At 38.7% G+C, this 24379-nt stretch overlaps 1 long non-coding RNA gene across 1 annotated transcript in view; it reads left to right on the top strand.

Annotated features, from left to right (window-relative positions):
• Window positions 1-24379, top strand: part of LOC117093807 — a 102701-nt gene that overhangs the window by 10804 nt on the left and 67518 nt on the right. Inside the window, exons 2-4 of the long non-coding RNA XR_004441248.1 lie at window positions 9173-9296; window positions 14579-15405; window positions 22105-22230. This is a non-coding gene — a long non-coding RNA (uncharacterized LOC117093807). The remainder of the gene's footprint in view (window positions 1-9172; window positions 9297-14578; window positions 15406-22104; window positions 22231-24379) is intronic.

Genomic DNA, 24379 nt, shown 5'->3' with positions numbered 1-24379 from the left:
CCCCAAGAAAATATCATTTGAGCCAAGATTAACTGCTGATGCTCTATCTGGGAGCTGTAAAGATAGGGCAATAAACATGGAGGAAAAGAAATTGACTCAGGGAAGTATAGGAAACAGTGCAGTGTGATGTACGCAGCAGATATCTTGTTGGAGGTGCTTGTTTGGCCTTGCAGAATGCCTTTAGAGAGGCTGTAAATAGAAAGCATACCACAGAACAGTACATGAGAAGGAGAAAGAAGAAGGAATATATCTGTTTGGCTCTCTCCAATCTTTTCCTTTTTCCTACTATTCAAACTTTGCCCCCAAAGATATCAATTCCTCTGCAGTTTCTGGGTACATTATTTGGCTTCCTGAGTGGCTTTTGGGAAACTAGATCCTGAATTCTATGGTATGGTGTTTCATCTAAGTGCAGAAATGGCTGGGGTCAGGCTGGTTGTGTGGTGTCTTTCATGGAAGAGAGTCCCGCTTTCCTGAGCAAGTGTGTGTTTAGCTTCATTTGGTGGAACCACACTGACCTGTACTAAGTGTGTCAATACAACAACAGCCGATGCAAAACAAATACCCAAAGCCAAGGGAATCTAAAGCTGACCCAGGATGTCCCATCTGTTCCTCTCCTGGGCTATTCCAAACCCCCCTTGTCCTCTTATTTCTGGCTCTTGTACTACAATATGGGGTCTCCCCCAAGTTTTCATTTTGTGTGTGTGTGTGTGTATGTATTCTTATTCCTTCCCAAAGAGGGACGAACAGGCCCAATCACTGGTAGAATCCTCTTCCAGGTTGTTTGCCATTTGTTGTCTGCAAGACTTAAGCCATGAGGATTAGAGAAACAAGGTATAGTCTGTGCTGCTGAAGCTGATGCTGAGGCCATGAATGACATTTATTATCTCCATCCTCTATCATTTTAGATTTCCCTCACCACTGGCCAATATTTCAGCTAGTTCAGTTAGTTGCCTGGTAGGATCAGACAAACCCTCATTCCTGATGGAAATAAGCCCTTACTTGCCCAACTCTGGTTGGGTTTGTGGTTACTGTCATTGCCCATTGATGATTATTAGTTATCAAGGAAATATTAAAAGACTCTTCAGTGAATTGCATGAGTTCCACATGTAATCTTCCCTGCTGTGTTTATGACATAGTAACTTCTTTCTTTGCCTACAGTTCCACTGAAAAGATACCCTTAAAGTAGCCATGTCATAATTACAAGGTTTCCAGTTCAGTGGAACCATTATTTAATTCTCTGGCGGATGTGTACCCTATACTCAAGAACAAAGTTGTGGGGGTAGGAAGCACAATCCTGCAAGTAGGTCCTGATGTGAGAGTGGGCATACTCACTTTCAACCCTTGATACCTGACCCATATACTCTAGCTATTGTAGATTCAGTGCCATGTATACTTTTTTTGATTCAGCACATATTCCATATTCTGGAAGTTGGCAAGCAAGGCAAGGTGATGTGTTACTCATCATCGGTTGCTTCACAAACGCCACAAATATTGACCTCAGATCTCTCAGTAGTTGGGTCCACTTGGCCCCATGAAACACTTCTCAGCAGGATGTACAAACAGCCCAGGTTTCAGAGCACTCCAAGAGAGGACAGAAGGAGAGAGATTTTACTTGCTTGGTTCCTTCCTTTATCTCCCTGGTTAAAGTTCACCTTCTTGGGAGTTAATTCATGCACATTTCTAGGTTGTGTCATTTAGTTCTTTAATATATTGTTATTGGCAGTTAGCATTATAAGTACTGCTATCATCATCCATAATTATCAGTCTGTCTATGCCAGGAGAGAGAGGTGTATAATAATACATTTATATCTGTATCTATAGCTCTATCTATGTATAATGATAAGTACATGACAAATATATATAATGTGAATGTTGTTGCTCCGAGCAGGAAGAGTTAATCCTGTTGAGGATCCGAGGCATTAGCTAAAATATAGAGAAAGGGTTTGCTTGGAAAGTGAATTCCAGGCACAGGAATAGCATGAACAAAGACCCTGAGATAAGATATACTGGGAAATGTGCAGAAAGGCAGGGTTTTCCAGTTAAGTAGGAGCAACATAATATAGTATCCTAAATTTCTATTGAGAACCTCAAAACCATTCAAATACTGGCAAGTTGCTCATTGTTATCCTTCCTGTGCTTCAAATTCCTAATTCACATCATAGGAATAATAATGATGCCTACCCAACTTTTTTATTGCTAAGCATGGAGCAAGCATTCATTAAAAGTTATTCATTATTAGGCATTAGGTATTCCTCTGAATGCTATCCCTCCCCTATCCCCATACCCACTGACAGGTCCTGGTGTGTGATGTTCCCCTCCCTGTATTCCTGTGTTCTCATTGTTCAACTCCCACTTATGATGAGAACACGTATTCAACTCCCACTTATGATGAGAACACGTGGTGTTTGGTGTTCTGTTCTTGTGTTAGTTTGCTGAGAATGATGGTTTCCAGCTTCATCCATATCCCTTCATCCAGAGGCAGGAGGATGAGAAAGAGCCTGGCATCCCCAGGAAACCCACGCACTTCAGTGTGGCTAGAGGTAGGCTGAGGCTGCTTAGTGGGGGGTTGAAAAGCCACAATAAGAATTTTGCAAGGGACATGAACTCATCCTTTTTTATGGCTGCATAGTATTCCATGGTGTATATGAGCCACATTTTCTTTATCCAGTCTGTCATTGTTGATGGGAATTTTGACTGGTTTCAAATCTTTACTACTGTGAATAGTGCTGCAATAAACATATGTGTGCAAAGTGTCTTTATAGTAGAATGATTTATAATCCTTTGGGTATATATCCAGTAATGGGATTGCTGGGTCAAATGGTACTTCTTGTTCTAGATCCTTAAGGAATTATCACACTGTCTTTGACAGTGATTGAATTAATTTACACTCCCACCAACAGTGTAAAAGCGTTCCTATTTCTCCACATCCTCTCCAGCATCTGTTGTTTTGTGACTTTTTAATAATCGCCATTTTAACTGGTGTGTGATGGTATCTCATTGTGGTTTTGATTTGCATTTCTCTAATGACCAGTGATGATGAGCTTTTTTTCATGTTTGCTGGCTGCATACATGTCTTCTTTTGAGAAGTGTCTGTTCATATTCTTTGCCCACTTTTTGATGGGGTTGTTTGTTTTTTTCTTGTAATTGTGTTTAAGTTCTTTGTGATTCTGGATATTAGCCCTTTGTCAGATGGATAGATTGCAAAAATTTTCACCCATTCTGTAGGTTCCCTGTTCACTCTGATGATAGATTCTTTTGCTGTGCAGAAGCTCTTTCGTTTAATCAGATCCCATCTGTCAATTTTGGCTTTTGTTGCCACTGCTTTTGGTGTTTTAGTCATGAAGTCTTTGCCCATGCCTATGCCCTGAATGGTATTGCTTAGGTTTTCTTCTAGGGTTTTATGGTTTTAGGTCTTATGTTTAAGTATTTAATCCATCATGAGTTAATTTTTGTATAAGGTGTAAGGAAGGGGTCCAGTTTCAGTTTTCTTTATTAGTCTGGCTGGAGGTCTCTCTGTTTTCAGACAACCAGCTCCTGGATTCATTGATTTTTTGAAAGGTTTTTCATGTCTCTGTCTCCTTCAGTTCTACTCTGATCTTAGTTATTTTTTGTCTTCTGCTAGCTTTTGAATTTTGAAATCTTCTGCCAGTTTTTACAACACTATTTATTACATAGGGAATCCTTTCCCCATTGCTTGTTTTTGTCAAGTTTGTAAAAGATCAGATGGTGGTAAATGTGTAGCCATTATTTCTGAGGCCTCTGTTCTATTCCATTGGTCTATATATCTGTTTTGGTACTAGTACCATGCTGTTTCGGTTACTGTAGCCTTGTAGTATAGTTTGAAGTCAGGTAGCGTGATACCTCCAGCTTTGTTGTTTTTGCTTAGGATTGTCTTGGATATATGGACTCTTTTTGGTTCCATATGAAATTTAAAGTAGTTTTTTCTAACTCTGTGAAGAAAGTCAGTGGTAGCTTGATTGGGATAGCATTGAATCTATAAATTACTTTGGGCAGCGTGGCCATTTTCATGATATTGATTCTTCCTATCCATAGGCATGGAATATTTTTCCATTTGTTTGTGTCCTCTCTTATATCCTTGAGCAGCGGTTTGTAGTTCTCCTTGAAGAGGTCCTTCACATCCCTTGTAAGTTGTATTCCTAGGTGTTTTATTCTCTTTGTAGCAATTGTGAATGGGAGTTTGCTCATGATTTGGCTCTCTGTTTGTCTATTGTTGGTATATTTGAATGCTTGTGATTTTTGCACATTGATTTTTGTATACCAAGACTTTGCTGAAGTTGCTTATCAGCTTAAGGAGATTTTGGGCTGAGACGATGGGGTTTTCTAAATATACAATCCTGTCATCTGCAAACAGAGGCAATTTGACTTCCTCTCTTCCTATTTGAATGCGCTTTATTTCTTTCTTTTGCCTGATTGCCCTGGCCAGAACTTCCAATACTATGTTGAATAGGAGTGGTGAGAGAGGGCATCCCTGTCTTGTGCTGGTTTTCAAAGGGAATGCTTTCAGCTTTTGCCCATTCAGTATGATATTGACTGTGGGTTTGTCATAAATAGCTCTTATTATTTTGAGATATGTTCCATCAATACCTAGTTTATTGAAAGTTTTTAGCATGAAAGGGTGTGGAATTTTATCAAAGGCCTTTTCTGCATCTATTGAGATAATCATGTGGCTTTTGTCATTGGTTCTGTTTGTGTGATGGATTATGTTTATTGATTTGCGTATGTTGAACCAGCCTTGCATCCCAGGGATGAAGCTGACTTAATTGTGGTAGATAAGCTTTTTGATGTGCTGCTGGATTCAGTTTGCCAGTATTTTATTGATGTTCATCAGGGATATTGGCCTGAAATTTTCTATTTTTCTGGTGTCTCTGGCAGGTTTTGGTATCAGGATGATGTTGGTCTCATAAAATGAGTTAGGGAGGAGTCCTTCTTTTTCTGTTATTTGAAATACTTTCAGAAGGAATGGCACAAGCTGCTCTTTCTTCCTCTGGTAAGATTCGGCTGTGAATCTGTCTGGTCCTGGACTTTTTTTGGTTGGTAGGCTATTAATTACTGCCTCAGTTTTAGAACTTGTTATTGGTCTATTCAGGGATTTGATCACTTCTTGGTTTAGCCTTGGGAGGGTGTATGTGTTCAGGAATGTATCCATTTCTTCTAGATTTTCTAGTTTATTTGCATATAGGTGTTTATAGGATTCTCTGATGGTAGTTTGTATTTCTGTGGGATCAGTGGCAATATCCCCTTTATCATTTTTTATTATGTCTGTTTGATTCTCATCTCTTGTTTTCTGTATTAGTCTGTCTAGAGGTCTATCTATTTTGTTGATCATTTCAAACAACCAGCTCCTGGATTCATTGATTTTTTGAAAGGTTTTTCATGTCTCTACCTCCTTCAGTTCTGCTCTGATCTTAGTTATTTGTTATCTTCTGCTAGCTTTTGAATTTGTTTGCTATTGCTTCTCTAGTTCTTTTCATTGTGATGTTAGTGTGTCGATTTTAGATCTTTTCTGCTTTCTCCTGTGGGCATTTAATGCTATAAATTTCCCTCTAAACACTGCTTTAGCTGTGTCCCAGAGATTCTGGTACCTTGTGTCTTTGTTTTCATTGGTTTCAAATAACTTGTTTATTTCTGCCTTAATTTCGTTATTTACCCAGTAGTCATTCAGGAGCAGGTTGTTCAGTTTCCATGTAGTTGTGCAGTTTTGAGTGAGTTTCTTAATACTGAGTTCTAATTTGATTGCACTGTGGTCTGAGAGACTGTTTGTTATGATTTCTGTTCTTTTGCATTAGCTGAGGAGTTTTTTACTTCCAATTATGTAGTCAATTTTAGAATAAGAGCAATGTGGTGCTGAGAAGAATGTATATTCTGTTGATTTGAGGTGAAGAGTTCCATAGATGTCTCTTAGGTTGGCTTGGTCCAGAGCTGAGTTTAATTCCTGAATATCCTTGTTAATTTTCTGTCTCATTGATCTGTCTAATATTGACAATGGGGTTTAGTACCACCAAGAGAGGGAAAAATGCTTGCAATCAAACCTTGATATATCATTTATTGAAAATCACATTGCTATTTCAGAAATGTTGATGCCTGAAAGAACATATATTAGAATTTAGGAAATATGATGTTGAGTTTTCCAGAAACATTATCTAATACATTATTATAATTATACTTGTAATTGTTGTAATTATTTGTAGACATCACCAGGAAAAGATAAACAGACAAAATCAGGGTGTCTTAATCCATTTGGGCTGCTGTAACAAACTACCATAGATGGGGTGGCTTATAAACAACAGACATATTTCTCACAGTTCTGGAGGCTGGAATGTCCTAGATCAAAGCACCAGCAGATTTGGTGTCTGATGAGAGTCTGCTATCTGGTTCACAGACAGCCATATTCTTGCTTTGTCCTCAACATAGCTGAGGGTCCTGGGGAGCTCCCTGGGGTCCCTTTTATTAGAGCACACATTCCTACTTATGAGGGCAGAGCCCTCCCAAAGCTCTCATTTCTAGTACCATCATGATGGTGAATAAATTTTAATTTAAGAACTCTGGGGGAACAAAAACATTCATCTATGGCATAGATAAGATCAAAGATGGTTTCCCTTTTCTAGAAGGTAACCATTTATACAGTAAGACTTTGATTTCCCCTACTATTTTTGGATCTTTACTAAACTCTGGAATAATTATACTTGGAAGAGCAAATGTAAGACTACAGGGCTTTCTTATACAGTTATGCATATAAGCTTTGCATAAACAGTTGAGAGCTTTCTAATATGGTTGTGGAAATTATGTGCTGGACAACTACAGGAAGAGTGGTTAACATGATATACTATATGAATCTTTCTCTCTAGCATTGAACATTGCATATCCTGTGCGAATCCATGTGGTTGGCCTGCATAAATGTCATAGCTAAGTCTAAACAGCTTCATCTCTGATCCTTTATTCTGACAAGCCAGCATCATGGCACAAGACTTCCACTGGGAAAAGAGGGAATGGATGAGTTTGCAATCAATTTTGAGATTAAAGCTTTAAATTGTGCACTTAGTAATGAAAAATGACTAGAAGTGATAAAATCTACCTAAGCTATTACAAAGAAATTGGAAAGGATGATTTGTCAGAATGTAGCTGAAGGTGTTAATGGCAAAAAAGGAAAATATATTCATGTTTTTACCACATCATATTGAGAATCCTCAATAATATGGTTATATAAAATTGAGAGGAAAACATACCTTTTGACTCAGAGAAATCTTCATTCTTCCTAAGAGAGACAGATATATGATAATGAATTAAGTGCTATTGGAGAGAAGGGTTCCAGCAGGTGCAAGGAGTGGGAAGGCATTAGTCCTGAGTGGGCAGCAGAGGAGGCTTCTTTGAATAACTGACATTTTATTTAAAAAGAATTTTTTAAAAAAATTTTAGATTCAGGTCGTAATGTGCAGGTTTGTTACGTAAATATATTGCATCATGCTGGGATTTGGGCTTCTATGGAACCCACCAACCAAATAGTAAATGCAGTACACAGTAGATCGCTTTTCAACCCTCTCTGCTCTCCCTTCTTCTCCCTTTTTGGGGTCCCCAGTGTCGATTGTTTCCATCTTTATGTCTGTATGTACCCATTGTTTAGTTTCCACTTATAAGTCAGAAGATGTGGTATTTGATTTTCTGCTTTTGTGTTAGCTCACTTAGGATAACTCCAGCTGCATCTGTATTGCTGCAAAGTACATGATTTCATTCTTTTTATGGCTGAATAGTATTCCATGGTGTACATGTACAACATTTACTTTATCTAATCCATCACTGACGGGCATCTAGGTTGATTCCATGTCTTTCTTGTTGTGAATAGTGCTGTGCTGCAATGAACAACATATGAGTGCATGTGTCTTTTTGGCAGAATGATTCGTTTTCTTTAGGATATGTACCCAATAATATGATTGCTGGGTTGAATGATAGTTTTATTTCTAGTTCTTTGAGAAATTTCCAAACTCCTTTCCACAGTGGCTGAACTAATTTACATACTCACCAACAGTGTATAAGCATTCCCTTTTCTTTGCATCCTGACCAACAGCTTTTATTTTTGACTTTTTAATAATAGCTATTCAGACTGGTGTGAGATGATATCTCACTGTGGTTTTGATTTGGATTTCCTTAATGATTAGTGATGCTGAGCACTTTTTCATATGTTTGTTGGCTAAAAAGCTGACAGTTCATTTCATTTTATTTTTTTAAAAAGTATTTATTTTAGGTTTGGGAGTACATGTGAAGGTTTGTTATATAGGTGAACTCGTGTCACAGGGGTTTGTTGTACAGCTTATTTCATCACCCATGCATAAATCCTAGTACCCAGTATTTATTATTTGTGCTTCTCTTCTTCCTCCCACCCTCCACCCTCAGGTAGACCCCAGTGTCTTTCATTCTTCCAAAGCTGACATTTTAAACCGGTCCGAAATATAATAATTGTAATCCAAAGTCACGTGTGATTTCTGTTAATGATAAAAAAGATAACTTTCGAACAGGAGTCCTTTTGGTAACCCATGTATTAAGGACTAAAGATTTATACCTGCCACCACCCCCAAAATCATATGTGAAACTCTAACGAACAGTGTGAATGTATTTGGAGATAGGGCCATAAGCAGATGGTAGAGTTTAAATGAGGTCATAAGGGTGGGGCCCTAATGTAATAGAGCTAGTGCACTTTTCAGAAGAGGAAGAGATATTGGAACGTGTCTCTCTCTGTGTGCATTCAGAAAGAAGGCCATGTGATACAGTTTGGATGTTGCCCCAACCAAATCTCAGGTCAAAATGTAATCCTCAATATTGGAGGTGGGAGATGGAGACAGGGGATTGAGTCATGGAGGCTGGTTTGTCATGAATGGTTTAGCACCATCCCCTTTGGTACTATCTTCACAATAGTTAGTTCTCATGATGTTTGGTCATTTAAAAGTGTGTGGCACTTCCCCCTTCACTTTCTCTTGCTCCTGCTCTGGCCATGTGACATGCCTGCTCCCCCTTCACCTTCTGGCATGACTGTAAGTTTCCTGTGGCCTGCCTAGAAGCTGAGCAGATTCTATCATCATGATTCCTGCACGGCCTGCAGAACCATGAGCCAATTAAGCCTCTTTTTTTAATAAATTACCCAGTCTGAAGTACTTCTTTATAGCACTGCAAGCCTAGAATAATACACTATGTGAAGATAAAGGGGATGTCTACAAGCCAGGACGAGTGCATCTACCAGAAACTGGGTTCTGCTGGAGTTTGATCTAGGACATCCAGCCTCCAGAATGGTGAGAAAATAAATTTGTATTATTTAAGCCACTCAGTCTGTGGTATTTTGTTATGGTAGCTCTAGTAGATTAATGCACCACATCTACTCTGTTTTCTGGCTCTATTCAACTAATTTTAGGCCATAACAATAATATTAATTCATAATTCCCCAACAATACAGAATAGTTTAGTTTTTGCCTTGCTTTTTATCCATCAAATTTCATTAGATTCTCACAATAGGCCAGTGAAATGTAAGTTATTTTCACTGGGCTATTTATAAATGAAAAAATATTTGAGACTCGGAGTTTCAGCTAATAAGTTGCTCTAGGTTCATTGCTATTTCTACACAAATCCAAACACTGCTTTAGCCAGGACAAGGGTCAGAAGCTCAGCAACTCTGAATCATAACAGCTGCATCTCCCCTCTCCACCTAAATATTGTGGTGATTTTAGAGGAAAAAAAATGAAATAAGATTTTTTTCTCAGAAGAGCAAAGCTTCCAGAGTTTTAGCAACTCTTTGAAGCCTGATGCCATAAAGTTGTTGACTTCATGGGGGTGTGTGGTGGGAGGCAAAGTAGAAGAAGCACTTATTATAGTGACTGTACAGTATAATCCTAGAACATATTTGATCTATCTTCTATATGAACTATTCTTTCCAAGGATGTACGTTCCAAGTCATTATATTAAAACATCAGTTAAGAGCCTTATCAGGTATGGTAATGCCTCAGGTGGAATTTGGAAAGTGCAATTATTAGGGTGCAAAGACAGCTTCAAAATCATCAAGCAATCACACTCAGTCAGTTATGGTGTTGAAGTGAAAATAGCAGCAATTGGCATTTGGAACGATTACCTGGAAGCTCTTGTTTGTGTTAATTCAGGGGCACAATTTTTATAGCAGGAATGATAACTCTATTTCTGGAGGGCCTTCCTACCCTGCAGATTACGATAATCTCTGAATCAACCTACAGTCCGTGAGACTACAATTCTGTGAAGGCTCTCTGCTAATGCTCCCCTACTGTTATTTTTTCACCATTCTTCAAGATGTATTGAACATTAATTTGCTCTCTGGATTGGTTATTGATTACACTGGAGCACATGGAGAAGCTGGCTAAGAGGCAACACTCTTTACAAAGTTCATTCACTTAAGTTTACAGAGGATGTAGGTGAGTCTGATCTCAAAGGATTTAAGGAGTCAAAGGATTTAAGGAAAAACAGTCTTTTCCTAAGAGTAACTAGCCTTGTATATTAGCTTATTCCAGGTGAAACGAATAGGGCTCCTGATTGTATGAGGTCATGTGAATTTTACAAAATACCTTCTCGAACATGATCTTGGTTTTTCTTTCTTCCCTTTTTCCTTCTCTCCTTCCTTTCTTCTTTCTTCCCTCTTTCCCTTCTTACCTCCCTCTCTCCCTACTTCTTTTCTATTCTTCCTTTCTTTCTCCTTCCTTCCCTTCCCTCCCCTCTTCTCCTCTCCCCTTCCCTTTTTCCTTTCCCTTCCCTACCTTCTCCCCCTTTCCTCCCATCTCCTTCTCTCCCCTCCCCCTTCCTTCTTTTCCCTTCCCTTCCCTCCTTTCTCCCCCTTCCTTCCCGTCTTCTTTTCTACCCTCCCCTTTTCTTCTTTTCCCTCCCCTCCCCTCCCCTTCCCTTCCCTTCCTTTTCCTTCCCTTCCCTTCCCTTTCCTCAGGTTCCCTTTCCTTCCTTTCCCTTTCCCCTTCCCCTCCCCTTTCCTCCCATTCCCTTCCTTTCCCTTTCCTCCCATTCCCTTCCATTTCCCCACCTTTCCTCCCATCCCCTTTCCTCCCCTTTCCTCCCATCCCCTTTCCTCCCCTCTCCTCCCCTTCCCTTCTTTTCTCTTCCCTTCCCTGCCCTCCTCTCCCCTTTCTTCTCTTTCCTCCCTTTCTCTTCCCTTCCCTTCTTTTCCCTTCCCATTCCTTTTTTTTTTTTTTTTTTGCAATCATATAATGACTACTGGGCACTGTGCCAAGAACAATATGCATTCAGAGCCAAAATATTGTTAGTTTCAAAGAGCTCAGTGTTTGTGAGATTGAAAAATAAATAGGTGATTCTAATATAGGTTGAGAAAGGCTATGGTGGAAGCACAAAATGTTTCCTAAACAAAAAGCTCCTAACCCCAAGTGAGCTGAGTGTTAGGGTAAGGGTGAGGTTAGGAAAAATTTTCTCTGTAAAGGAGCCCCTGAGCTACTTCTGAAAGAAGAAATTTAATTTAGATTAGTGACCAAGGGGAGGAATAACTTTCTAGGAAAAAGGACCAACAAATGCCAACAATTGCAGATAAATGTGTTTTCTTTTTGGGGAATACGAATAGTTTGGTATAGCTGGGGTTGAAGATGAAGGAGGTGGAAAAAGGGGTCAAGCTGAAGGGCAGGGGGTAGGTGGGGGGATGAAGTTCTGGTCAGGTAGGCAATGGTCAAATCATGATGGCGCCTGTGTTTCATATAAAGAAATCTGGATTTAACTCTGAAGATAATGAAATCTGGATTTAACCCCAAATGGGGAGGGCGGAGCAAGATGGCCGAATAGGAACAGCTCCAGTCTCCAACTCCCAGCGCGAGCGACACAGAAGACCGGTGATTTCTGCATTTTCAACTGAGGTACTGGAGTCATCTCACTAGGGAGTGCCAGACAATCGGTGCTGGTCAGCTGCTGCAGCCCGACCAGCCAGAGCTGAAGCAGGGAGAGGCATCGCCTCACCTGGAAAGCGCAAGGGGGAAGGGAATCCCTTTTCCTAGCCAGGGGAACTGAGACACACAACACCTGGAAAATCGGGTAACTCCCACCCCAATACTGCGCTTTAAGCAAACTGGGCACACCAGGAGAACATATCCCACACCTGGCCGGGAGGGTCCCACGCCCACGGAGCCTCCCTCATTGCTAACATAGCAGTCTGCGATCTAACCACAAGGCAGCAGCGAGGCTGGGGGAGGGGCGCCTGCCATTGCTGAGGCTTAAGTAGGTAAACAAAGCCGCTGGGAAGCTCGAACTGGGTGGAGCTCACAGCAGCTCAAGGAAACCTGCCTGTCTCTGTAGACTCCACCTCTGGGGACAGGGCACAGTTAACAACAACAACAACAAAAGCAGCAGGAACCTCTGCAGACGCAAACGACTCTGTCTGACAGCTTTGAAGAGAGCAGTGGATCTCCCAACATGGAGGTTGAGATCTGAGAACTGACAGACTGCCTGCTCAAGTGGGTCCCTGACCCCTGAGTAGCCTAACTGGGAGACATCCCCCACTAGGGGCAGTCTGACACCCCACACCTCACAGGGTGGAGTACACCCCTGAGAGGAAGCTTCCAAAGTAAGAATCAGACAGGTACACTCGCTGTTCAGCAATATTCTATCTTCTGCAACCTCTGCTGCTGATACCCAGGCAAACAGGATCTGGAGTGGACCTCAAGCAATCTCCAGCAGACCTACAGCTGAGGGTCCTGACTGTTAGAAGGAAAACTATCAAACAGGAAGGACACCTATACCAAAACCCCATCAGTACGTCACCATGATCAAAGACCAGAGGCAGATAAAACCACAAAGATGGGGAAAAAGCAGGGCAGAAAAGCTGGAAATTCAAAAAATAAGAGCGCATTTCCCCCTGCAAAGGAGCGCAGCCCATCGCCAGCAACGGATCAAAGCTGGTCAGAGAATGACTTTGACGAGATGAGAGAAGAAGGCTTCAGTCCATCAAACTTCTCAGAGCTAAAGAGGAATTACGTACCCAGCGCAAAGAAACTAAAAATCTTGAAAAAAGAGTGGAAGAATTGACAGCTAGACTAATTAATGCAGAGAAGGTCATAAACGAAATGACAGAGATGAAAACCATGACACGAGAAATACGTGACAAATGCACAAGCTTCAGTAACCGACTCCATCAACTGGAAGAAAGAGTATCAGCGATTGAGGATCAAATGAATGAAATGGATTTAACCCCGAATAAATGAAATTCTGAGAAAGGAAGAATAACAGTCTGGTTAAATTCTAATGAAATTTTTAAGTCCCTTGTCTACCTTCAGGATTCAACCAAATGTTCAGAGTGTTGTTGCACTCTTAGACTTCAACTGACCTATATGCTGTCTTTACTTTGCAGAAAGTAGGAGAGCAGTTGCTGAGTCAGCACTGCGGGGAGACAAGTGTGTAAGAAACATGGATTATTCATGGGGCCTGTGCACTGTTCCAGGTGCAGCCATGATTGCCGTGGACTGGGCCCATTTGTAATGCAAAGTCATGGCAAGAAAATCCATTTTCTCATTTTCAGAACCTATTTTATCTCCACGCTCCTGCCTATGTTACGAATTTAGGCTGATAAAGTGAACCAGGAGGCAGAAGAGCAAAGTGAAATTTCTGATGACTGTTTGCAAAAGGAATTTTTAGATGCCAATTTGTGAACTCCTTTATTCAGAAGGAAATGATTCAGAGAGAATATATGTTGGGTCCTGGTTGTATAAAACAATGAAGAATGGGTTTTGAAGTCAGACAAATGTGGATTTGAGTTCTGTGACCTTGAGCAAGTCAGCTAGCTTCTCTGCACCACAATTTCTTTATCAGTAAAATGTGAGTGATAATATTGTGGGAGATGGAATTTTTGGCCCCAATTTGTCACCTCTTCCTGGATCCTTGACCTTTACCTTGTGATTCTGAAGTTGCTTCCAATAGAGGCAGAATATACTTTCTGGTCCTTTTACTTTGGGTTCAGGCATGTGACTTACTTTGGCCAGTAGGGTACCTGGGGTATAGGGAGGAGGGAAGTAACCATGCAATAGGCCTCAATCCTGGATTTAAAAGTTATCACATGGTTCTCTTTCATTCTTACATTTCTGCTATTGCTGTGAGAACTGCCCTAGGATTTTGCAGGCACCCCAGCTTGAACTTCAATGAAGCAAACTTGCACTCACTCCACAGGAAGGAGTCAAGCATAGGGGAAACGGTAGCTTGAATCAAAGATGTTTGGCTGTGCCCCAGTTGACCCACAGACTTGAATTAGAGAACAATTTTCATTTCAAGTCACTATGTTTGTGGTGGCTTGTCATGCAGCAATAGCAAAATGATACAAATACTGTGATAGACTGCTTCTGAAATGGCTCCCAATGGTCCTTTCCTCATCATGGTCACTCCATGGTGTATTTTCTTTTCTTTGTATGTGGGCTGGTCTTATTGATCTAGTAACTTGCTTTTAACTAATAGAATATGGCAAACGTGGTGGAATGGCATTCTTGAGGTTAGATTATAACAGACCATGACAGCCGCCTTCCTGACACCTTCTCTTTCTCTCTGCTTACTCACTCTGAGGAAGGAATGTGCCATACGGGGAGACCTGCATGGAAAGGAACTGAGGATGCTCTCTGACTAAAAGCTAGAAGGAACTGAGTTCCTCAGTCAACAGTCTACAAGACACTGCATCTTGCCAGCAGCCATGCAGTGAGCTTGAAGGCAGATCTATCCCCAACTGAATCTTCAGATGAGACTGCAGCCTGAGCAGACACCTTGGATGCAGTTTTGTGAGACACCTTGAAACAGAGGGTACAGCTAAGCCTCAGCCAGTTTCATGACCCTCTGAAGAAACTGTGAGAAAGCAAATGTCATCTTAGGCTATTTAATCTTGGAGGTAGTTTGTTACACAACAATAAATAACTATTATACTTGAAGATTTCCTGGGGAGAATAAATGGGATTTCATATATAGGTCATCATATACAGAATAATGATACCCCAGAGATGTTCACCCCAGAAATGTTGTAGGAACCTGTGAATACGTTACCTTACATGGCAAAGTTTTCCTGGATGGTTTAAGTTTAAGATGAAAAAGTTTTCCTGGATTATCCAGTGGGCCCAATCTAATCACATGAGTCCTTAAACATGGAGAATAATTTTTGGCCATGATCAGAGAGAAATGTGATGATGGAAGAAGTGTCAGAGATGCAATGTGAGGGGACTAAAACTGCTGTTGCTGACTTTGAAGATGGAAAGAGGGGAACCCAAGTCAAGGAATGCGAATGGCCTCTAGAACCTGGAAAAGGCAAGAAACGGATTCTCCTTTAGAACCTCTGGAATAAAATGCAGTCATGCTGACACCTTGATTTTACCCCAGTGAGACCAATACTGGAGTATGACATCCGGAGCTGTAAGATAATAAATTTCTGTTGTCTTATACACTAGTTTATGGTAATTTGTTATAGCAGCAATGGAAAATGGATAAATAGCATAGCCTATTAGGACTTAGTGAATATAAGTTTTCTTTATCCTTTTCCTTTCTCCCTTTCTTCATTTTTGAAACAAATGGATTTAACTTTGTATAAGAGCAGTTTTGTACAAACTTTATGGCAATGTTTGAAGATTATGGGGAGAATATCTTTAAGCCCTTTGAAAAATGCCTGGCACACAGCAAGCAGTCAAATGTTACCTATTATCTTTATGATTGTAATTGTTACTGTTATTACCCAGAGGCTCTGATTTCAATTCTCCATTCCACTAGGAAACAGAATATTCTTTATTCCACTGAGGAACTATGATACAGCCAGCAGTGAAAAGTGTTGGACAGAAGCCTTTTTTTTTTTTTTCTGAAACTCCCAATGTTCGAACTTAAAATTTTTCTACAAAAAGTTTTGGGCCATTTTTTATAAACTTGTATGTTTCTGAAAAATAGCCATAGTTGGAAACATTTGCTCTTATGGGTAAAAAGAAGACTCAGGACATGAGAACTCTCCTCAGATATCTCATGGGCTGTCAAAAGGGAGAAGGAACCAATTTTTTTCTGTTTGTTTGGTCTTACTGGGTAAAAGGAGTAATGGTAGAAACTTCAGTGAACTGAATTAGAGTCACTGGAGCTGCAAAGGACCTGAAGGCTCCTATAAGGATACTTAATATATGAAACCAGTAAAGACAAAATTAAAGTATGTATAATAATTCTATAAAGCTGTGGTACGATAATTCTATAAAGGTGTGGTGGAATGCACCCTTTCAATTCCCAAGGAGACTCATTCATTCTACAATCTAGCCTAATGAAATAATTATAGATGTAAATATGTAGGCAATGATTTTTTAAAAAGACAATTTTTACATTGACACAAAAATTTTGTTGCAGTGTTCCTGCCTCCCAGCTTTGGCTCAGTAGATGGACCTCACCCCAGGGTTTTGATCCCAATTAGTGCTATTGTTCTTAGAAGAATATCTTACAACCTCAGGTGATGCAAAACAGTTCACCAGATTGAGGAGCCCATGTGTTGTAAGAAGAGACTGGGTGTTTCTATTTACCCTTCTCTAAGTCTGTGACCTGAGGCAACATTTCTAATGAGCTGAATGTCTGTGTCTTCTTGCCTTTGTCCATGCTATTGTCTCAGTTTCCCACGGTTCCTCACTGCTTAAAGGATAAAGTCTGGATTACACAGCAGGACATTAAAGGCCCCATCACAAACTGTTCCCCATCTACCTTTCCAGTTTTATCTCCTACCAAATCTTACCAGACATTACAGACTCTATATGTTTAGTCATTCAGTTATCTCTTTCATGTCATTTAACAATAATTTACAGATTATAATATGGCCATGTTAGTGACTCTCAAGGTATTACAGTTTAGTGGATGAAATAGACATTTAACAAATAATATAAAATAAAAATAGAAGTAAAATTGTGATGAATATCCTGAAATTAAGTTATAAGCAGGGGACTATGAGTAGCAGGAGACTGTATAATTGGTGGGGGTGGGGGCTAATCATGGAGGGGCTGAGGAAGCCCTTCAGAATTTTGTTGGATTGAGACATTATTTTGTGTTATTGCTATATCAACAACACCTAGTAGCAGTTTTAGCACAGTTGCAGGCATGCAATAAATGTGAATAAAATAAATGGATGACTGAAAAAATTGATATTGACAAAGGATAAATTAATCTGCACACTGTATCATACCCAATTAAAGCACACACACATATTGTTTAGGAGCACATATTAATGTAATTGGATATTAAATCATACTTTACAGTTTACAATGCTTTTCCATGCAACATCTCAAAGAATTGTACATACACCAATGAATAAAATTCTTGTGTTTATTTTGTAGAAAACTGAGACTATGAGAAAGTTGCCCAAGGTAACATATCTAGTAAGTAATAGAGGCAGACATAATGCTTTGGTCCTCTGGTCTCAAATGTGGGGCCTGGTTTTTCTTTATTTATGAAGAAATAAGGGTGGGATGATTTCAATAATACAGGAATAAGTGATGAAAATCAACACTTAACTGGGTAAAATATTAAACAATCTTATCTGTTTGAAGGAATAAAAACAGTCTCATTGCATGGACGAATCACAGGGTGAGATTAGGGAGAAGAAAACCCAGAGGGGTGAGCCTGGCAGGTATAGCAGCTTGTCACCCAGGAACACCTGCCAAGCCAGGAAGAGACAACTGAGAGGATGAGATGTCAGTCCAAGGCCCACTGTGGATGGGGAGCCACAGTAAACCACACATGCTTTGAACTGGGAACCTTAAGACCTCCACTCAAGATGGGACAGTGAACCATAACTAATCTTTTGTCCTAGGGACTCAATCACTATAAATGGCCTAATGTGAAGTTTCGTTGCTAGTGCCCCTAGCCACTGCCAGAGGCAAATCTAAATTCTCCTTGGAGCAGGAAACATCAGTCTAAGTCCCCATTATTTCCATAATTAATATTTTCCTCTAAAATATTCAGTACTCAATCAAAAATAACCTGAAGGGAAGTGTTCCTTGACAAGTTAAATTTCATCTCTCAAAAATCATTCTGTCCATGGAGCTTGGTTTTATATATATACACACATATATATATACACATACACATATATATACACATATACACACACACACACACACACATACACATATATATATATATATATTTTGAGACAGGATCTCACTCTGTTGCCCTGACTGGAGTGCAGTGGTGCGATCTCTGCTCACTCCAACTTCCACCTCCCAGGTTCCAGCAATTCTTCTGCCTCAGCCTCCCAAGTAGCTGGAATTACAGTCTCCTGCCAATATATATGGCTAATTTTTGTATTTTTAGTAGAGACAGGGTTTCACCATGCTGGCCAGGCTGGTCTCGAACTCTTAACCTCAGGTGATCCACCCACCTTGGCCACCCAAAGTGCTGGGATTACAGGCATGAACCACTGCGCCCAGCCATTTAGATTATGTCTCAAATATTTTAAAGTTTTTATTTAATTGGAAATTATATGGAAATAAAGGATTCTTTCTGTCATGAAAGTTACATTCTAGCTTCCACTAGAATTCTGATACATGAAAGATTGTCATATAAAATGGACTTATGCATATGATATTACTACTTATTATAATATGGAATAAAATGAAATACTGTCATATTCATAATATGGCATATTATGAATATATAATGTTAAATCAGAATATATTGTTTTATCTATTATAGTAATTATTGTATTATTATAATATATTATAGCAATAATATATATTAACTAAAAATGCTGTAATATTCTTTTTAATATTAATAATAATAATAATAAAATATGCAGTATATTCCATTTTATCAGCAACTCCTTATATGAGCACCATTTATCCTTAATGACTATTCCAAGACTCACCAGAGAGTAGGCATTCAAGATTACCTAATGAATGAATAAGTAGTCTTTCAATATTGCAATCATTCTTCTCAGGTATCTCTCAAATTTGTCAATATCAATTAAAAAATGTGAAGCTCACAAACTGACACATTAGTTGTTGGTGTGCTCTCAACAGCAATGGCCCTATTTTCTCACAGAACTGACTTACAAGGCACTTGGCATCCAATAAACCTGTAAATCTGGTTTCACACAAACTGCTCTTATTCTAGGTTATTCTTCATCCTGAACTTGTGCAATTAATTTTTAGAACCTCAGTAGAAGAGTTTGCATTGATTTATTCATTTTATAATTCTGCAAACATTTATAGAATGCCACTATGTATCACACATTGGCCTAATTATCTCCATAAATAGGCATTTTGTTCATTTTGGCCCATTCATTAAATTGTAGGAGTTATTTTGGAGTCTTTAGTCTATTACCTAAAATATTAGATATTTTTATCAACTGTCACCTAAAAGTTTGACAAACATGTTATTTATGTAATTATAGAAGTCATTGAGGGAAGATGTTGAAAGGGACTGGACCAAATTAAAAAATAGAAGAAACCACTGGAATATGGCTTCTTGGCTGTCAAATTCTTATTCTCATCCATTTGGGACTGGATATGGAACAATTATGACAAGGTGGAATTTCAGATATCCAGAATGATTTAAGGATAGTGTGGTTCCTCTTGATAATGTTAAGAGACTATCCAAGAAAAGAGTTGAGAAAGTCCTGTTCCAAAAGGGACAAGGCCAGTGCCCAAGGGTATCTAAGAAAGAAGCAGCCAGGAACATAGCCAATGAGGGGAGAAGAAACTAGGAAAGGTGATGAGTTAGTCTTATAGAGATAGGCTCATAGAGATAGGCTTATACGGGTAAGTCTTTAGAAATTCCCTAGGAAAACTGTAGGTGGTCATGAGAGTTTTTAGAACATTCTAAGTTCATCTTGTGTGAGTGTGCCAACGTCTTTTCATGGGAGTAAAACTGAATGGAAATAGGTTGACATTAACACACAAATCAATAATCTTTTAAATACTGCCAAATCTGGTGTGTCCTTACTTCATCTCAGTTACTGGCAAGGAGTATTAATTAATTGCAAGTGTAGGATTCCCTGCCTGCAGACCAAGGAACAACCAACCAGTCATTGTATAAATATCTTTCTAATCATACCCTATAGATATAGAAAGAATTGGCACTTCCTGGCCAAAGGGTTAAAGGGCTTTTCTGATGCTCTCAGCTGGCAACTAGCCCAGAATTGCCTTGTTCTCATGTCCTGGTCTCCTTTGCTTGGATTTCTTCAATATTAGGAATTTCTCTGTCCTGGTGAAAGAGTACAGCTCTCTCATTGCCTTACCCCTAGGTACTGGGACAAGGTTAAATAGAAAAGTTCTAAAATGCATTAATTCTACAAACATTTATTGAATGGTGACTATGTGCCAGGCACTCTTCTAAATGTTTGTAGTACATCACTGGGAAAACAGAAAAAGAATCCTGCATTCATGGACCTTTAACTAACAGAAGATAGATAATAAGCACTAAAGGCAATCAAGAAGTAAAAAATACAGTTTCTTAGAAGGTCATAATTACTATGGGAAAAAGCAAAGTAGAGACACAAGGGAGATGAGAGATGTTCAGGAGCTGGATGGACAGATTGTTGTATTAAGTAAACTAACCGAGGAGGCCTCAGTGAGAAGGTGACATCTGAGAAAAGTCTTGAAAGAGGTGAAGGAGTGAGTCATGAGAATCATGTGCTAGAATCCCAGGCAGAAGGAATGAAGTAAAGACCCTGAAGTAGGAGAGAGACTGGCACCTTGGCAATGAGCAGAGTCAGTGACAGGGGAGTAATAAGAAGTCGGAGAATTAATGAGGGACTAAGCCATGTGGGCTTATAGGCTTTGTAGGACTTTGGGCTTTTACTCTGAGTGAAATGGAGAGCTGTTGAAGTGGACAGTGGAATGAAATGATCTGACTGAAGTGTTAAAAGGATCGCATTGGCCTTTGTACTGCAAACATATTATAGGCAAACGAGCCTGGATGCAGGAACATCTACGAGGAAGTTGTTGTCAGAGTCCCAAGAAAAGTTTTTGGTGCTTTGGCTGGGGATGATAACATTAATTAGAACTAGCCAGGTTCTTAGTGGATTTTGGATGTAGATCTGACAGGATCTCCTGGCAGATTGGCTGTTACATGAAAGGAAAGGGATGTCAAGCGTGATTTCAAGGTTTTTGACATCAACAACTGGAAAGATTAAGTTGTTAGAAGTATGATGGGAAGGACTGTGGATGGAGCAAGTTTCAGGAGGAAAGCAGAGTTCAGTTTTGGACATATTGATTTTGAGATGCCTGCCAGACATCCAAGTGGAGATGTTTGAGTAAGCACTTCCATACATGAGTATAGAGATGAGGATAGAGGTCTAGATGTTTGAGTAAGCAGTTAGATTCATGAGTATGGAGATGAGCATAGTGTTTTACTTATTATGGAGAGCTGACTTTTCTGCTTAATCCCACAGCAGTTTTCTAGGATGGGGGTTGGGAGGAAGTGGATGTAACTGACCTTTATTCTCTTTTGACTTGTGTCTGGGTGGGATATGTGTCTGTAGTGAAATCTTCTACCTTTTCCCCTTTCTGTTTCTGAGGCTGCAACCTTGCCAGTCCTCAAAGATAATACTTCTCTGATTCTTGATATTTCATCTAGAACTGTATTGAACTGATGTGCCTCTGTTTGGGTGTAGTCCCTGAAGCAACTAGTTTTACTCCATATTTTTGCTATTTTCTTGAAAATTCCTTCCCTTCTTCACTATTTCTCTTCATTGCCAAGAAACCTGGATCCACTGACCTAGTGGTTATGGCAACAAGGAGTTAACAGCAATAAGTTTGGTGTTAACTCTTTGTTATACCACCAACTATTATTATGGTGTTAATAACAGTTTTAGCACCAACTATTACTCAATGTTATAGCAAATTCTAAAGGCCTCATCTTGTTCATAAATGTATCATGAGAGGCTTTGTAATATGGCATTAGACTTTGTTACATGACAGATTCTGGAATATTTTGTTACATGTCAGAGATCATGTTACATGTCAGATTCACTTTCTCAATGGTATTATCCTGAGGTTTGAGAGAATCTATTCCAAGTGAACCCATGATGGTGCCATGTGATCAACTTACTTTTTCCACATGCTAATAAAATATGTTTATGACCATTTCTCTTGCCAGGAATAAAATTATATGTATACATCTTAATTTCTTGGGATTTGATTACTTCTTCTGCTTTGAAATTAGACCAAGTTTAGCCTGCCTTTGCTATTTTGGCGTATCTCCAATTTTTCATGATTTTCTCATGTAAGTATGAATTTGAAATTTTTATATGCACAGATTTTCATTAACACTATGTCATATTCAGAGTTGGCAAAAGATATCATTTTTAAGAAAAAAATAAAGACTTTTCTAGTAGAAAAAGAAGCCTGAGTGGTTTTCTGACATATGTTACTATATTTACAAAATAAACTGGTTTTAGAGATCAGTTTATAAATTTGACATAAGGTTTAGTATTTCCATTCTATTTCTTTAAACTTTTAGTTTTATTATGCAAATGACACAGGAAGCCACAAGATTTGTAGTCATGGACTAGCTGTGACTATGTACAGTAAATCCTTTTCTATGCATTTAGTGGTTTAGTTGAAAAATTGTGGCTTTGGGTAGAAAATCGAGGATTGAATCCTGGTTCTGCTTACTGACAAATTTTGTAACCTTGGAGGGCACGTGAATTCTAGTAAACTTCTTTTCATCATCTGCCAAATAGAGGTAATCATAAATGTGCCATGGGTTGTTGCCTTTTATTCATTCAGCAAAGCTGTTGAGTACCTGCCACATGCCAGGCACTATATGATAGACATCAAGGATGAAAGATGAAAGATATAACCCAGGCCCCCAGAAAAATCATTGTCTCAGAAATAATTGTATAAACACACTAATAAAATTGAGTGTGGTCATTTCTATAATAAAAGGATTATATTGGAAATGTATCATTTTACTATACATAAGAGGTTTTGTTTGGCTGAAGTCTATAGAATAATTCTAGATTCTCTTCATATTTAAAGGTCTTCAAATATTTTAAGAACTAAAAATGAAAAGTTCTCACCAAATAACTTAGCTACCATGCAGACATGTAAAATATAACTTAAATGTATGCTCTGGCTCTGTTAGAACTTCTTTGAATAATGAAGTTACTGATGAAACAACAATCTCCAGTCTTTATGGGGTTTAAAGCAAGCTACAAAGTCAACCTCAAAACATGAGAAGACAACATGAAAGATTATATGGTATGATAAAATATTTGGGCTGATAGATTTCTTCAGCCTCTCAAAATTTAGAGTAAAGTGGATACATCTAGTGGAGCTAAAGACCAAAAATATGTACTTTGAAGCCAAAATGCCAATATTCTGTTCTGTCTCTGTTTTTACTAACTGTATAACCTTAGAGAAGTCAACTAAATTATCTGTACCTCCTCAGTTTCCTTCCCTGTAAAATGGAGAGAATGATAGGGTTGTTGTGAGGACAAAGAATAGTGCCTGGAACATAGTAACTACTATATAGGTGTTTCCTATTATAATAATATCAATATCAATAATAACATTGAAAATTGATAGTACTAAAAATGAATTTAGTATTCTTTAGTTAGGGATTTTGCATTCAAATTCCAGGCAGTATAACCCATAAAGGAAAATACATTAAGATCACAAAGATTGGAAATTAGGAAGTAAAACTACATTATTTGCAGATGATCTGATCATCTACTTTGAAAATTCAAAAACATTTTACAGGCAAAATGTTAGAAATAATAAAATATTTTAGCACAATAGCTAAATCAGTATGAAAAAAACTCTATTGTATTTCCATATACTAAAATAAATATTGGCCCCAGTTCCCCAGTTGTGTTATTAAATAGCTCTAAGACCTTGGGTAGGTCGTTTTACTTCTCTGATCTTGGTATTTGATATATCTGTAAATTGAGAGTGTTTTGTTCAGTCTCTGCTCTGGTCCCTCCAATTCTAATGTATGATGGATCTCCAGATGTTTCTGCCTTACCTCACCTTGTCAGTGGTGCCTTTTAATTAAAAAAAATTCTCTGACATTTGCTAAGTGAAAAGTGTTGTTTTACATGATAATTTTGATATATTCTTTTTGATATAAACCTCCACTGAGTTTATAACTTAGTAGCAACTGAAATATTAATGATACCTAACATTTTCTTAGCTAATCAAAGGTAACAAAGTGTTTTCATTTGTATAATGAAATATTTTGTGAGTATTTAACAAGTACATAAGAACGTGAATACCAAACAGGATGTATTAAACTCAATAAAAGAGATAGAAACTGAATAGTATTTGGGGAAATTTCTAGTTAACAGTCACTTACTGGTCACTTGTGTTTATTTCCCTTTTCTTCCTTGGATTTTATAAAATTATAGTACAGAATTAAATTTTAAAAA

This window comes from Trachypithecus francoisi, unplaced genomic scaffold (assembly GCF_009764315.1).
Source record: "Trachypithecus francoisi isolate TF-2019V2 unplaced genomic scaffold, Tfra_2.0 Lachesis_group12, whole genome shotgun sequence".
NCBI classification, from domain to species: domain Eukaryota; kingdom Metazoa; phylum Chordata; class Mammalia; order Primates; family Cercopithecidae; genus Trachypithecus; species Trachypithecus francoisi.
The sequence above is the reverse complement of the archived record's forward strand: the minus strand, read 5'-3'. Positions and strand labels throughout refer to the sequence as shown.